Raw genomic sequence first — 15,460 nt, 5'->3', positions numbered from 1 at the left:
CCTTCATGCAAGCATGCTCCTCATTGCCATATAGAATGAGAGCTGAACAGCCTGCCTCCACCTCCTCCAAGGCAACACAGGGGACACTATGTAGGAGTGTATGTGAGTGCAGGGTGCCGTCTTGCCTTGATCACTAATGGGTTCATCATGGTAACACTATCACTTTGCACATATCATAATTAAGCACTTTTTATAATACATATCACAATAGTAAAAAAAAAAGTCTCAGTCTGCTTTTGTACGGTAATACCCTCAATAAGAATGTTAACGCAATGAAGGCAGCCCTTACCAGTAGCACTGAAGGCTGCACATTGAAGTCTATGTCGCATTGACTCCATCAGGAGTAAGGGTGTGCCCAAGCATGATTGGCAGTGAAAGGCTGTTTCCTTCTCTAGACCTTCAGATAAGCTGGTGTAACCAAGGGGTGCAGACTGAGATGTCCCTTGCAGTATTTCTTGTCCATCAATGAAAGCCTTTAAGGAAGGATCAATGATCAGATGCAAGGGTCAAATCCAGTTTATTAGGGGCAATTCAAGCATGAATGTTGTGTCAGAGGCAGTCATCCTTACATCAGTGTTACACAGTCACTTAAGTGGATACTCCGCATGTCAAGGTGCCATGTACGCTCCAGGGAAACATGATTGTGTGGTTTTCCCGCCACATTGGAAGCCTTGTTTTCCAGGCGGTAGAGGCTTGTGGTTTCTAAGGGAGCGGAGATTACTGGCAGCATCGTATGTTGCAGATGTTGGATATTGAAACTGGATGTCAGCAGTGAATGGATAATGTGGAAGGTAATTAACGGAGTTGTTCAAACACGGTTGTGGCCTCACCCTGCACAATATGCATTAGCTGCAGTATTGTTAGCACATGATTCATATCGGTAGGTATGGGTGTAAAGCCCAACTTCCTATTAGCAGTCTCAGTATTGTGGCCATGGTTTGAGTAGGCACAGGGTGGCGTATTTGCTGGCTCATTGGCAGCCACTAACATATATGTGCAGGGTCCAGGTTGTGAAGGACTTCTCAAGGTGTATGTGTTCATTGTGTTGAGGCCAAGGCTTATCTCTCAGATACAGACACAAAAATAAACATAATCTGATAGACACACATGAACACACAGAACCATAGATACGTACAAGCAGATGCACACACAGACATGTGTACACAGGCACACACATAAACACAATCAATCATGCAGACACACACAATCTCAGGCTGCATTTTGTGTTCACTGTCTCTCGCTAACTAATTAGCTGCTTTATTGCTGTCTGCACTTTATGTTTTATAAGTGCTGACAAATTTCTACCTCCTTGGTAAGATACGCAGCTTAATCAATGAAAGGTTACATCAAATTGCTTCAAGATCAAATGTCAAGCATGAGCCCCACATACTAAAGTAGACATGCTTTGTGGTACCCACATAAGCTAATAGATATTTTGAAATGAGATACAAAGCAGTAATCTGAGTGAGTTGATGATGTCAACAAAGTTCAACTGAGTTATGAATATTGACAGAACTGAGAGATTGAATATCCTACTTCAAACTTAGCAGGGGATCTCTGCTACTCTTTGGGTTTATCTAATTTACAGTTTATTAATGTAGAGTTTGTTAGGGTTGATGTAACCGAAGTGAAACAGTAATTATAACATTAATGATGTGTAATTCTGTAGTACATGACATGAATTATAATGTTATGATAGCGTCTCACAGTTTGTACTATTTGTGCTGGTGATTCCTATTTGTCATCCGAGGTATTTGTATGAAAATGACTATCTTTACTGAGAAGCACACACTGCTAATGATAATAGTGAAGCAGGTTTTCCTGCAATAACAACTGTAAAGTGGCAATACCATTACTCTGCACAATTCCATCACCACATCTCAATGCCGAGAGGTGCAGAGAACCAATGGGGTGAATTTCCACAAGGGTTCTCCTGCTTATCCACCCTAAATTTAGCAAAAGAACAACAGAAACCCTAGAAAGAATAAATAACACTTACACCATTTTCCTTTGTCTCATTAGGTGAGCTTTGCTATTTGTATCAGTCGTATCAGCGCAATACTTCACTCGATGGGCGCACTTCCCGCCACAATGCGCGCCCGCCGATAATTAGGTGGGAAATTAAGCCCAAAATGATGCAGTCAACAGCGATTCTACTTGGCCGGTCCACATTCTCCAGGCAGAATTCACGTTCTTGCTCAAACCTCGATCCAGAGCGGGATGAAATCTCAGTGGGGAAATAAAATAAAGAGATGTCTGGTTACTGTTTCTTTATGAGGCTTTCAGGTGCTTGATTGTGCAGCATGGACATATTTTGCAGCATTTTTGTTGTGTCCTTTAGTCTGTGGAGGTCTGCAGCTCCCTGGGACAGCTGTCTGCCTTCAGCGAGCTTTCTCAAAGCGCTCACCCACACCCTCGGTTACATCAGTGCCCACCCTCTTCTTGCCCCTGCCCTGGCAGCACTGAGCAATTAAGCGTGCACTTCACGCTGACTGGCTATTAATTGGCCAGCCCAGGTGAAATCGTGGCCGATGGCCCATTTCCCTTCCACTCCCGGGCCTGCCGATTGTGCGCGCCCGAATACCGAAAAATTCAGGCCTGTGGTTTTGCGCCCTCATGCCAATAGGTTATGATCACAACTTAAACTAATCTAGTCTACCCAGCCACTTCTCAAATCCCACAATATTCCTTTGAGATGAGAAGATGTGATATGAAAGACACACAGGTGCTGTCTGAAGAAGAGAAAGGAGTTCTCCCCGTGGATGATGTTTGTCTCTCCTTTCTTAGCTCAGGTCCGAGTGAAGAAAAGATCATCAGGTCAAGTCCGATCCTGGCCCTGCTTGGCATCTTCTGTCAGCTACTCCTGCAGCAAGACTGACGGCAAGCAGTCAAAGGAGGCACAGTGGAGAACTGAGGAATCCTGGAGAGAGGATTCCACAAAGAGTAGGAAATTGGCTCAAGATCAACGTTTTGCTGAATAAACCATTATCACCACCGACAATGGAATAAATTTGCTTGACCAATGCCTGACTGTACAAAATTTCATGCTTATCTGCCTAAAAACATGCAGCCACTCTAAGTGATAGTTAACAATTCTTATCACCTAAACAAATAACCCTTTTGCAATCCAATTTCAAACAATTTGTCAACATTCTCTTAAATGAATTACTTGGTTCCAGCACTTCAGAGCTTGGTACAGTTCGCAGAATTTTTGAACAGTCTGAATGCATTCGTATCTCACAGCTAAGGTTTTTGCAAGCCACAGCTCCCTTTATCTATATCTTTATGACTGAGTTAAAAACTGGGTCATCACTTTTCTCCATTAACCTACTGTTCAACTGTGACCCATTTATCTTTTAAACCCGTGTTCACCAGCTAAATGAGGCGTCAAATATTCTGAACATATCTAAATTGCCTTAACACTTCATACTAGTGCACCATTTCTCATGGAGTTTGAAGGAGAGACACATAATTACATGCTTGTTGTCAAAATATCTCCTCAGTTTTATTCCTTTCCATTATGCTTGCTCAGTTCAATGGCTACCCCGTCAGTTAAAAGCAAAGCTAAGAGTCCGAGCAGGGTCACAGTTGCTGTATTAGCTCATGCTATAACAGTCAACAGAATGTAGCACCATCCTTAATTGTTTAAGATTGTAAATGTTATTAAACACAAAACCTCATGAAGAAGGAATGTGTATAAAAATGTGAACATTTTCAATAAATTTTCAATGTCTGATCAGCAGGTGGCAAAGTATTTGCCTGTCACCAGTTAATGTACACCAGTGCTTTCCTAGTGTATATGCTGTAATGAGCAACTTACCTTTCCATTGGTGCAGACACTGAAAATACTTATATAAAGACCCCCCTAAAGTGGAGCGCCAGTTACAGCCATGTCATCTATTAGGAAGCTGGATACATAGGAATGTATTGAACTGGGAAAAAGAGGTATTTTGATCTACCTGGTCAGCCACAGAGTTCAAAAACAGTTCACTTTTTATATCTCCCAAGAGCCTTTCTACCTCTTGCTTGTCCAATTCAGCCTCAGTCACCTTCCTGGACATTCCATTACAAACCTGCATTGCTCAGGTATAGCAGTTGTATATCTTCCACTTTCACTCCTTTGTGCTTCACATTTCACTTCATTTAGGGTCAGTGTTAACCGGATACATCAGTTCAAGATCATACATCCATGGAAGGAATGGCCAACACTATGACCATTAGAGCTTCTGAACAGCTTCAGTGAAAACTCAGATTGTTGTCACATTGACTTTGGGATGAAGCATCTCCTCTGGTTTACAGAACCTGTTGGAGCGTGTGGATAGCAGCTTTAAGAGCCTCCTAGCACACCCTATTCTCATGCAGTGGGTTTGCTGGGGCTGGGCACCATAAGAGTAATACTGACTCCATAGAGGAGGTACCTGGTGTCTTCTTAAGGTAACAGCACACCTGCTCCCACCAACCTCTCAACCTGGGGCTCTGTGGGTATCAGACAGCCATATGCACCAACTGTAGGATAATGGAGTACGTTAGGCTAAGTCCCATTGAGGGTTAACTGTAACAGTTTGTAGTGCCATGGACAGAAGTGACATGCACTCATGTGAACAGGGACCTGATCAGAAGCTAGTAAATATGTTACAATAAAGTTAGCGGATTTTGCAGTCAGCAGTCTTTGAGAATTTATTGAAACTACTCCAACCCAACAGCACAATAGTATATGGTGACAACAGTAAGAAAAATATGGCACTATAAAAATCTCTCTCTCTACTGGAGCACTTCGAGACAGTCACAGGCCTAAATCATGCTGAAGCATGGCCAAAGTGGTACAGGAGATTTGCTCCATTTTGCAATGATTCGGGTCTCGCAGTGAAGCCAGGCTGTTAACAGGTCGTTACATTTTTGTTCGATATGGGCGACTGTGCAGAGGACATCCCAGTTACCCTGGGGCTCGATAAGGGTAAAGCCACATATGCCAAGGTTACTAAAGGTTAGGATTAAGAAAAATAGAGAAGCTTATGACAGATATCGAGGGCTCAATACGGCAGAGTCCTTAGAGGAGTATAAAAAGTACAGAAGGGAACGTAAAAGGAAATTAGAAAAGCTAAGAGAGTGCATGAGAAAACATTGGTGGGTAGAATAAAGGAAAACCCAAAGGGGTTTTTTAAATATGTAAAAGGCAAGAGAATAACTAGAGAAAGAGTAGGGCCAATTAGGGACCATTGAGGTAATCTGTGTGTGGACCTGGAAGACGTGGGTACAGTCCTCAGTGAATACTTTGCATTGGTCTTCGCAATAGAAAAGGATGACGCAGATATAGGTATAAGGATAGAGGATTGTGATATATTAGAGGAAATTAACATAGAGAGAGAGGAGGAACTAGCATGTTTAGGGCCTTAAAAGTGGATAAATCCGTAGGCCCGGATGAGATGTATCCCAAGCTGTTGAGGGAGGCAAGGGAAGAGATATCAAGGGCCCTGGCAGTAATTTTCAATCCTGTCTGGCCACAGGTGAGGTGCCAGAGGACTGGAGAACTGCTAACATTGTCCCATTATTAAAAAAGGGAGGAAAGGTTAGACCAGGAAATTACAGGCCAGTCAGTCTAAACTCATTGATGGGGAAGTTCCTAGAAAGAATTATGAGGGACAGAATATATCTGCACTTGGAGAGACATGGATTAATCAGGGATAGTCAGCATGGATTTGTTAAAGGTAGGTCATGTTTGACAAATTTGATCAAATATTTTGAGGAGGTAACCAGGAGTGTTGATGAGGGTAATGCATTTGATGTGGTCTACATGGACTTTAGCAAGGCTTTTGATAAGGTCCCTCATGGCAGACTGGTCAAGTAAGTAAGAGCCCATGGGATCAAAGGCAAAGTGGCACGTTGAATCCAAAATTGGCTGAGAGGCAGGAAGCAGAGGGTGATGGTAGAGGGATGTTTCTGTGACTGGAAGTCTGTTTCCAGTGGGGTTCCGCAGGGCTCGGTGCTGGGGCCCTTGCTGTCTGTGGTGCACATAAGTGATTTGGACTTAAATTTAGGGGGTATGGTCACGAAGTTCGCGGATGACACAAAAATCCGTAGGGTGGTAAATAATGAGGAGGATGGTAAATAGGATCAATGGACTGGTCAGGTGGGCAGAGCAGTGGCAACTGGAATTCAACCCAGAAAAGTGTGAGGTAATGCACTTGGGGAGGGATAACAAGGCAAGGGATTACACTATGAATGGTAGGACCCTGAAAAATACTGAAGATCAGCGGGACCTTGGTGTGCATATCCATAGATCCCTGAAGGTAGCAGGGAAGGTAGATAAGGTGGTTAAGAAGGCATATGGGATACTTTCCTTTGTTAGCTGAGACATAAAATACAAGAGCAGGGAGGTTATGCTGGAACTGTATAAAACGCTGGTTAGGCCACAACTGGAGTACTGTGAGCAGTTCTGGTCACCACATTATAGGAAGGATATGATTGCACAGGAGAGGGTACAGAGGAGATTTACCAGGATGCTGCCTGGGCTGGAGGGTCTGAGCTATGAGGAAAGATTGGATAGGCTGGGGTTGTTTTCCTTGGAGCAGCGAAGGTTGAGAGGGGACCTGATAGAGGTGTATAAGATTATGAGGGACATATATAGGGTGGATAGGAAGGCACTTTTTCTATTAGTAGAGGGGTCAATAACCAGGGGGCATAGATTTAAGGTAAGAGTTAGAAACTTAAGAGGGGAATTGAGGAGAAATGTTTTCACCCAGAGGGTGGTGGGAGTCTGGAACTCTCTGCCTGAGAGGGTGGTTGAGTCAGAAACTCTCGTAACATTTAAGAAGTATTTAGATATTTACTTGCGTTGTCTCAGCCTCCAAGGCTAAGGGCCAAGCACTGGAAAATGGGATTAGTGTAGTCAGATCTTTGTTGACCAGCATGGACACGATGGGGCAAATGGCCTCCTTCTGTGCTGTAGACGTCTATGAGTTATTCATGCATTGGAGATGTATTTCAAACTCCACAAGAACACCATTGTGGAGCGCGCAAAATTCAATAAACATACTCAGAGACACTGGGGAAGCATTGAAACATTTATTAAAAATTTGTACTAATTAGCAGAAGACTCTGAGTGTGGTAATCTGAAAGAGGAGATAATTCACAGTTGTTGGAGTAGTGGATGATGCATTATCAGATAATTTGCAATCTGAGATGACTTGACGCTAGTGATAGTGATGCAATTAAGTTAACAGGCTGACATCAGGAGGCAAAACCGATTGCTGTCAAAGGAGACAGAGATTGCCTGATTCCCAAAGTTACAGAATCAGTTGAATTTGTTGAACATAAAAAGGGAAAATAGAGAAACAGAGATGTGCAGCTGTCTAGACCAGCTGCTGCTGGTGTGGTAAAGAAAGACATGGAGTTGGGAATTGTCCTGCCAACGCCGCACAATGCCATTGGTGTAAAAAGATGGGGCATTTTCAGACAGTGTGTCACCATAAGAAAAATGGGCAGAACACTCAAAGAGAAAAAGTTTTAAAAGGAAACAGAGTCCATGAGGTAGAAGATTCACAAGACATTGAGATATCCTTCTCAGGAGAAATTAAAGAATTAAGCAGAAATTATTGGAGTGCAGGGATCCTGGTAGAAGGTCACAGGACAGACTTTAAACCAGATACTGGAGCAGCAGCTCCAATTCTTTCAGGTGCTGAGCCCTGGTTAAACAAGAGAGTTCTTCAATCATCCTGCAAAAAGCTACATGGACCCAGAGGGATAGAGCTGAATGTTCTGGGAGAATTAACATCCACTTTAAAGCACAGAAAGAAAGCAATTACTGAAGCACTGTACATAATTTAAGATCAGAGTTGTTCACTCTTAAGTAGAAAGGCATGTACAAAATTGAATCTAATTCACAGAACATAAGAAATTAAGAATGGTGAAGGTCAATCAGGAAACTTCAGAGCAGAATTCCCCAAGTTGTTTACAGGGTTGGGGGAGCTGAGAACAGCATATCATACAACACTAAGCCCAGAAGCGAAACCAATATGTATATATATACACCCAGCAAGGTTCCACACCCTGTACTTCCAAAGGTAAAGAAAGAAATTGATTCAATGGTAAGGCAAGAAGTCATTTCACCCATAAAAGAGCCAATGAGCTGGTGATCAGGGGTGGTACTGGTTTCAAAACCAAATGGTTCCATGTTGATCTCACACAACTCAATAAAGCTGCAAAAAGAAAAGCCCATCCAATGGTCAGTAGATGAGAGTTTAGCAAAATTAGGGAAGAGCTCAATATTCTCTAAATTAGACGCTAACAGTGGATTCTGGAAAACATGACTAGAAGAGGAGTTGAAGCTTCTCACAATGTTCATTATACCGTTTGGAAACTTCTGTTTTAACAGGTGACTCTTTGGAATAACATCAGCACGAGAGACTTCTCAAAGTACAATGTCAAATCTTTTGGAGGGCTTACACAGAGTTGTTTGCCACATGGATGGCATGTTGACACATGGGCCCTCTCAAGCTGAGAATGACATGAGAGTAAGTGCAGAGCTGAGACGACTAAAGAGGCAGGATTGAGATTCAACAGTAAGTGCAAGTTTTCATCGCCAACAATCAGGTTTCACAGTCACAGTGAGAGCATCAGGAATAAAGGTTGATCCACTGAAGACTAGAGCTATAAAAGAATTTCTAGATTCAAGGAACATCACAGAGGTTCAGGGAAATAATGAATCATGCAGCAAAATTTCTAAAAGATTAACGCTGAACGTGCCAATACGCCAGCTGTTACTCCAAAACAATGAATAGTCCTGAGAAGAGGCACATCAGATATCATTCGAAAAAAATCAAGGGGAGGTTGATGTCATCAGAGATATTAGCATATCATGACCTGGAGTGACCTACAATTATTGCAGTGGATGCATCCTCTACAGGACTGGGCACGGTACTTTTCAGGTACATGCAGGTCTATTACAGTCATTAACAGATACAGAGAGGAGATATGCAGTAATTGAAAAGGAAGCGTTGGCATCTGTGTGGGCATCAAGAAATTTCCTGACCACATCCTTAGTCTTCACATAATGATAGAAACAGGCTACAGGAATTTAGACACGTTATTGGATTTGACAGAGTTTGCAGCGATACCATCAAGAGTTCAAAAATTTAAATTAAGATTGATTTGATACACACATAGGGCAGAATTTTCCCGTTGTCATGCAGGAGCGCGCCCCGCACGTCTGTGCTTAAGATGATACGTGGTGACGTCGGGCGAATGTCCCAAAGTCACCGTGCGCCATCGCGATATTTGGCTGGGCAGGCGGGCGATGTCTGACGCGCACCCGCCATAAATTAACGGGCCACTTAAGGCCCTTAAGTGTTCAATCGATGCTGATTTTTCAGCGCCCGTGCACTCTTCAGGTCAGCGCACAAGCGCAATGGGCAGGCGGGTAGGACACATTTGTATTAACCTCATCCACAGGCGGGATAAGAGGGCTCACTGGGATTGTGAATATGCACAGCCAACTATTTATTGTTGAAAGTTTTTCAAACTTGCCTGTGTGATCTGCAGTACTTCAGAACGCATCCCAGCTGTTTTTTCTGGACTCTTAACCCTCAGGTCCGCTCTCTACAGTGAGGAATCTTATTTGGGCCTGCATGTTTCAGGAAGCCTTCCCTTAGCCTGGGAATAGGAGCTGAACTGTCCACTGGAGGCACCTCCTCTGAGGAGGAAGGGAGGGCTGGAAGGGGAAGGAGGCCAGGAGTGCACAATCAGCCTGCAGGGGAGCCACCTTTGGGAGGCCAGGCGCAGGCACAAGGGGTGCAGGGCCAAGAGGTAGTCCAAGGCGGAAGGGGCCGCAGAAGACGCCACTATCCTGCTGCCAGGGTTTACAGGCGGCGAAGCTGCTACCTCAATATGTCTGAGGTGCAGTGCCGAAGGAGGATCCGACTCTCAAGGGAGACAGTCAACTATATCTGTCAGATGATTGGGCCTGAGATCTCCGCTAACTGTGTGGGTGGACACACCATGCCAGTGGCTCTGAAGCTCACAGCTGGCCTCAACTTCTAGGCCTCTGACTCCTTCCAGGGCTCGGTGGGTGATCTTTGCAGAGTCTCCCAATCAGCTGTCCACACTTGTGTCAAGCAGTTTACAGACGTTCTGTTCAGATGGGCATTGACCTTCATTCACTACTGTTGGGACCAGGTAAGTCAGAGCCAGAAGATTCGTGGCCATTGCTGGCTTCCCCCGTGTCCAGGGTGCTATAGACTGTACACATGTGGCCATCAAGGCGCCAGCAGGTGAGCCCGGTGCCTTCGTCAACAGGAAGGGCTTCCACTCCATGAACGTGCAGATAGTGTGTGACCACAGGATGCTGATTCTACAAGTCTGTGCAAGGTACCCAGGCAGTTCCCACGACGCCGACATCCTCAGACACTCCCAGGTGCCGGGGCTCTTCAGTGCTCCAGCCCGGCTGGATGGATGGCTGCTGGGTGACAGGGACTATCCCCTCAGAAGGTGGCTCATGACGCCTCTCCGCCATCCAAGAACAGAAGCTGAGCAACGGTACAATAGGAGCCACGGCATCACTAGGGCTGTGGTAGAGAGAGCCATCGGTCTTCTCAAGATGCGCTTCCAATGCCTGGATCGCTCAGGGGGCGCACTCCAGTACCCCCCAGATCGTATCTCGGTGATAGTGGTTGCATGCTGCACTCTCCACAATCTGGCGCTGGAAAAGGGGGGACACAGTGGACAATGAAGACGTCGACGCAGTGTCTGCGGCTGAACATGATGAGTCCAGCAGTGAGTCCGAGGATGAGCACAGGGAAATGCTGAGGGGGTAGACGCTGACCCAGGACTACTCCAGGGAGGCAGGGACACCCGGGAGGCTTTAATCCAATGAACCTTCAGCTAGAGCAACACAGATGGTCCATTAGGACCAGCCTGGGCTGGCGCCACGATACTCGACTCCTAAGTGCAAAATCTGCCAGGTTAGCAACAGTAACTAAGGGAATTGTTAATAAAGCTGAATGTCCAAAAAAGCACTCATTACAGTTTTGGAAACCATCCACATGCAGAAGAAAAGAGACACCCTCAGCCATGGTGACATCTCTGAATTTAATGTGTGAAACAAAGCAGCTTATTACAAAAAAAAGACAATAGTGTTACAAATCAAATTATATCATAAAGGCCTCATCTCAGACCAACAAAAAAGCATCAGTCACAAACCCGTGGGGTACCTTACGTTTACATTTGCAGGCGCTACGTCTTGGTGCCGCCCCATCACTCGGAGTCGCTTGTGAGCCAGCCTGCTGACTCTGCTGTCCTGTTGGCCTCGATAACTTTGGCGGGCGTCCTCTGGCCCGTGGAGCCTGTGATGGCCCCGCCTGGGAGGGAGCTGCCAGTTCCAGAACTGGCATTTCCCCAGTCATCGCAGCCTCACTGGGTGCAATAGTCACTGGGAGAGGGGCAGAGGAGCTGCCACCCTCATCCGGAGCACCCTGAGAGGTGCCCGCAGTGACGACAGGCAGCTGCTGCGCCAACATGAGGTCGCTTCGGACCTCCCTGCTCACTGTGGATGCATAGGCACCGAGCTGGGAAATTTGATGTCCACACCTTCTCCCACACTGGCACTGACCAGCTGAGGTCAATGCCAATGTGAGGGCTTGCTGGTCTGAGCGCATCCCCTGGAAGCCCTGGCAGGTCTCCTGGAGTAGTCTCTCCATGAGAGTTGCCACTCTCCACGGAGGACGTTTGGTGCTCAGACATGTGGCTCATTGCTTCAGCGATAGTCCACGTAGACTCCTCCACCACAGAGACCAAGCCAAGCATAGCCTCATGTATCTCCCCCAGATGCTCCCACACACCAGGCCGCATTTCCAGCACCTGCTGCATCGCGGACGACTCCAGAGACACATCATCAGGCACCGACTGAGCATGTGCCTGGTCCCCTGCAGTCCTCCAGCTGCTGGCACCATGGGCACTCTCTGTCTCTGCCAGCTCCTCCAGCGACTGTGAAGTGCCCTCACCGCTGTGCTCTGGGACATTAGCCGATGTTCTAATTCCTACCGAGGTGCTAGTATCTGCGCTGGTGCCTGCCTGGCAGGGATGGTGTGACGCTGGTGAGATTTCAGGGCCCTCAGGTGTGAGAGGGGCCTCTGCTGCTCCTCCTCCCGGCCCTGCTCTGCTGATGCTGAAAGGAAGAACAAGGACATTGGATCAGTTACCATGGAGACAATGTCAATGTGTATCCCTGTCCCCCGGATCATTATGTGCTCATCCTTCCATAAGCAATGGTCAAGCCATGTTGCAAACTTCAATCACTGAACATTAGCAGTGCCATGGCTGCTGGGAGAACTATGGTGACCTCACTGTTGGGCATAAATACCTGCCCGTGGCACCCCAGCCTCACCAACACCGGTGGACCTGGGCACATGGCGCCTCTCCCGATCCAGGGCCTCCTGCTCGATACAGCTAAGAATGGTGATCTGCGCCTGGCCGCCGCCAGTCCTCACCCGCTCTGCCGCGTTCTGATCATTCTTCTCCTGAAACTGAGAGACGAGCATTGATTAGTGCAATTTGCACACGGGCTCTGTTCACGCACAGCCCACCCCAACCAGAGTGGGACATATCAGGGCTCTAGTCTCTCCTCACCCCACTGCTGCTGAGTGGGCCTGCTCCACACCCACCACCCCCGCCTTGGACACATGCTGCCTGCATCACATTAGGCCCCACACGGTCTATCCTTCCATAGCAAGGAGGCGCAAGCATGTGGAGCGCAGAGGGCAGCAGATGGTTCGTTGCCAACGCCACCTTGAAGCTCCCCTCCCAGCATCTCATCACTCTGACTTGGACATGTCCTGGAGTTCCCAGGTGCAGCTCCTCCAGGTTACCCCCACACCAGTCATGTGGGACTCAGTGTACCACATGCTGCGGGGGCAAAACCCATCTCCTCATCACCCTCTCAGGGTGACCTCAGCATGGGCAATATCTGCTGGCCCACCCAGCAAAGGACACAGGCCGTCAATGATTCAATGCAGTCACTACACTCACACTTGGAGGGTGGGGGTCACCAGGGGGGTAAGCCGACCTGCTGGGTTAAATGCCCAACGCCAACATTGTCCTCACCCTGCCAGAGCGCAACAAATCATTGAAATGCTTGCGACATTGGATCCAGGTGCGCCGCACCACATTGCGGGAGCTCACCACCTCCACCACCTCCTCCCAGGCTCGTTTCATCATGTGGATGGGGCCTCCTCCTCCCATCCTGGGGGACCAGCACCTATCACCGTGCTGCCACCTCCTCGAGGAGGGCAACAAGGCAGTCATCCGAAAAACGAGGGGCACACTGGCCCTCCCACCCTACCCTCCGGCCTGGCCTGTCCCGATCACCTACCCTCCGGCCTGGCCTGTCCCGGTCACCTACCCTCTGGCCTGGCCTGTCCCAATCACCTACCCTCCGGCCTGGCCTGTCCCAATCACCTACCCTCCAGCCTGGCCTGTCCCAATCACCTACCCTCCGGCCTGGCCTGTCCCGATCGTCTACTCTCCGGCCTGGCCTGTCCTGCTGGCCTACCCTCCGGCCTGTCCCGATCGTCTACCCTCCGGCCTGGCCTGACCCGATCACCTACCCTCCGGCCTGGCCTGACCCGATCACCTACCCTCCAGCCTGGCCTGTCCTGCTGGCCTACCCTCCGGCCTGGCCTGTCCCAATCATCTACCCTCCGGCCTGGCCTGTCCCGATCACCTACCCTCCGGCCTGGCCTGTCCTGCTGGCCTACCCTCCGGTCTGGCCTGTCCCCATCACCTACCCACCGGCCTGGCCTGTCCTGATCATCTACCCTCCGGCCTGGCCTGTCCCGATCGTCTACCCTCCAGCCTGGCCTGTCCCGATCATCTACCCTCCGGCCTGGCCTGTCCCGATTGTCTACCCTCCGGCCTGGTCTGTCCCGATCATCTACCCTCCGGCCTGACCTGTCCCGATCACCTACCCTCCAGCCTGGCCTGTCCCGATCATCTACCCTCCGGCCTGACCTGTCCCGATCACCTACCCTCCAGCCTGGCCTGTCCCGATCACCTACCCTCCGGCCTGGCCTGTCCCGATCGTCTACCCTCCGGCCTGGCCTGCTCACCAGAAGCCCTCGGCTGTGGGCCTTGCATTTGCCATTGTGAGCAGCCTACAGGAGGCTGCCAGGCCTTTATTTAAACGCTGGGCGGGGCCTTAATTGGCCCACCCGGGTAAAATGGCGGCGTGGACCCAATCACGGGTGGCGATTGGGTCCCCACCAGCCTGTGCCCGCTCCCGCTCTGCATCCCCCCCCCCACCCCCCAAGCCAACCAGGAAACTCAGGCCGTGGTATATGTTCAAAGGAAACAACAGAGTACAGCAGATGCATTATCAAGCATTGGAACAGAGAATCCTGAAAGACACTATGTTGAATTTGAGGAAGAAGTCGAGTAATTTGCTATAACGACAGTCCATACATTACTGGCGACTACACAGAGATCGTCACTCCTCTTATGCCCGGATCCTTCCTGATGGACTCAGCAAAGGGTTCTATGCAATACACAAACAGGACAGGAGAGAGAGGACAGCCCTGCCTGACTCCAGATTTAATCGGAAAGCTACCTGATTCCCACTCATTGATTGAAACTGCGCTACTGATATTTGTGTAAAGCAGTTGGATCCAGTTGCGAATTCCCTCCCCAGACCCCATTTTGGAGAGCACATCCATCATGTAGGTGTGCAATATCCTGTCAAAGGCCTTCTCCTGATCCAAGCTGATGAGGCAGGTATCCACACCCCTGTCCTGTACATAGGCAATCGTATCCCTGAGCAGCGCAAGGCTGTCAGAGATCTTCCTGCCGGGCACAGTGCAGGTCTGGTCAGGGTGGATCACCAATTCCAGAGCGGATTTGACCCGGTTGGCGATGACCTTGGACAGAATCTTATAGTCCACATTCAACAGTGAAATGGGTCGCCAATTTCTAATTTCCTCCCTTTCCCCCTTGTGCTTGTAGATGAGGGTGATGATGCCTTTCCTCATGGATTCTGACATACTACCGGCCAGGAGCATACTCTCGTACACTCCTAGCAGGTCTGGGCCGATCAAGTCCCACAGAGCCGAATACAACTCCGCCGGCAAGCCGTCGCTTCCGGGAGTTTTACTCTTCTCGAAGGACTCAAGGGCCTTAGTCAGTTCATCAGGAGTTAGCGGTTTGTCCAGGCTTTCCCGCGTACTGTTGTCTAAGACCTCCGTGATAGAGGACAGGAAGGACTGGGAGGCCGTGCTGTCTGTGGGCTTCATGTCATACAATCCGGCATAAAAGGATTTGCTGATCCTCTAAATGTCGGACTGCGATGACTTTACTGAGCCGTCTTCTTCCTTCAGGCTGCTAATCACAGAGCTCTCTCTGTGTACCTTTTGGAAGAAGAAATGTGAGCACGTCTCATCCTGCTCCATGGAGCGGACTCTGGAACGGAAGATGATCCTGG

The sequence above is a fragment of the Cetorhinus maximus genome, chromosome 20 (assembly GCF_964194155.1).
Source record: "Cetorhinus maximus chromosome 20, sCetMax3.hap1.1, whole genome shotgun sequence".
Lineage (NCBI taxonomy): Eukaryota > Metazoa > Chordata > Chondrichthyes > Lamniformes > Cetorhinidae > Cetorhinus > Cetorhinus maximus.
This window is presented reverse-complemented; position numbering follows the sequence as displayed.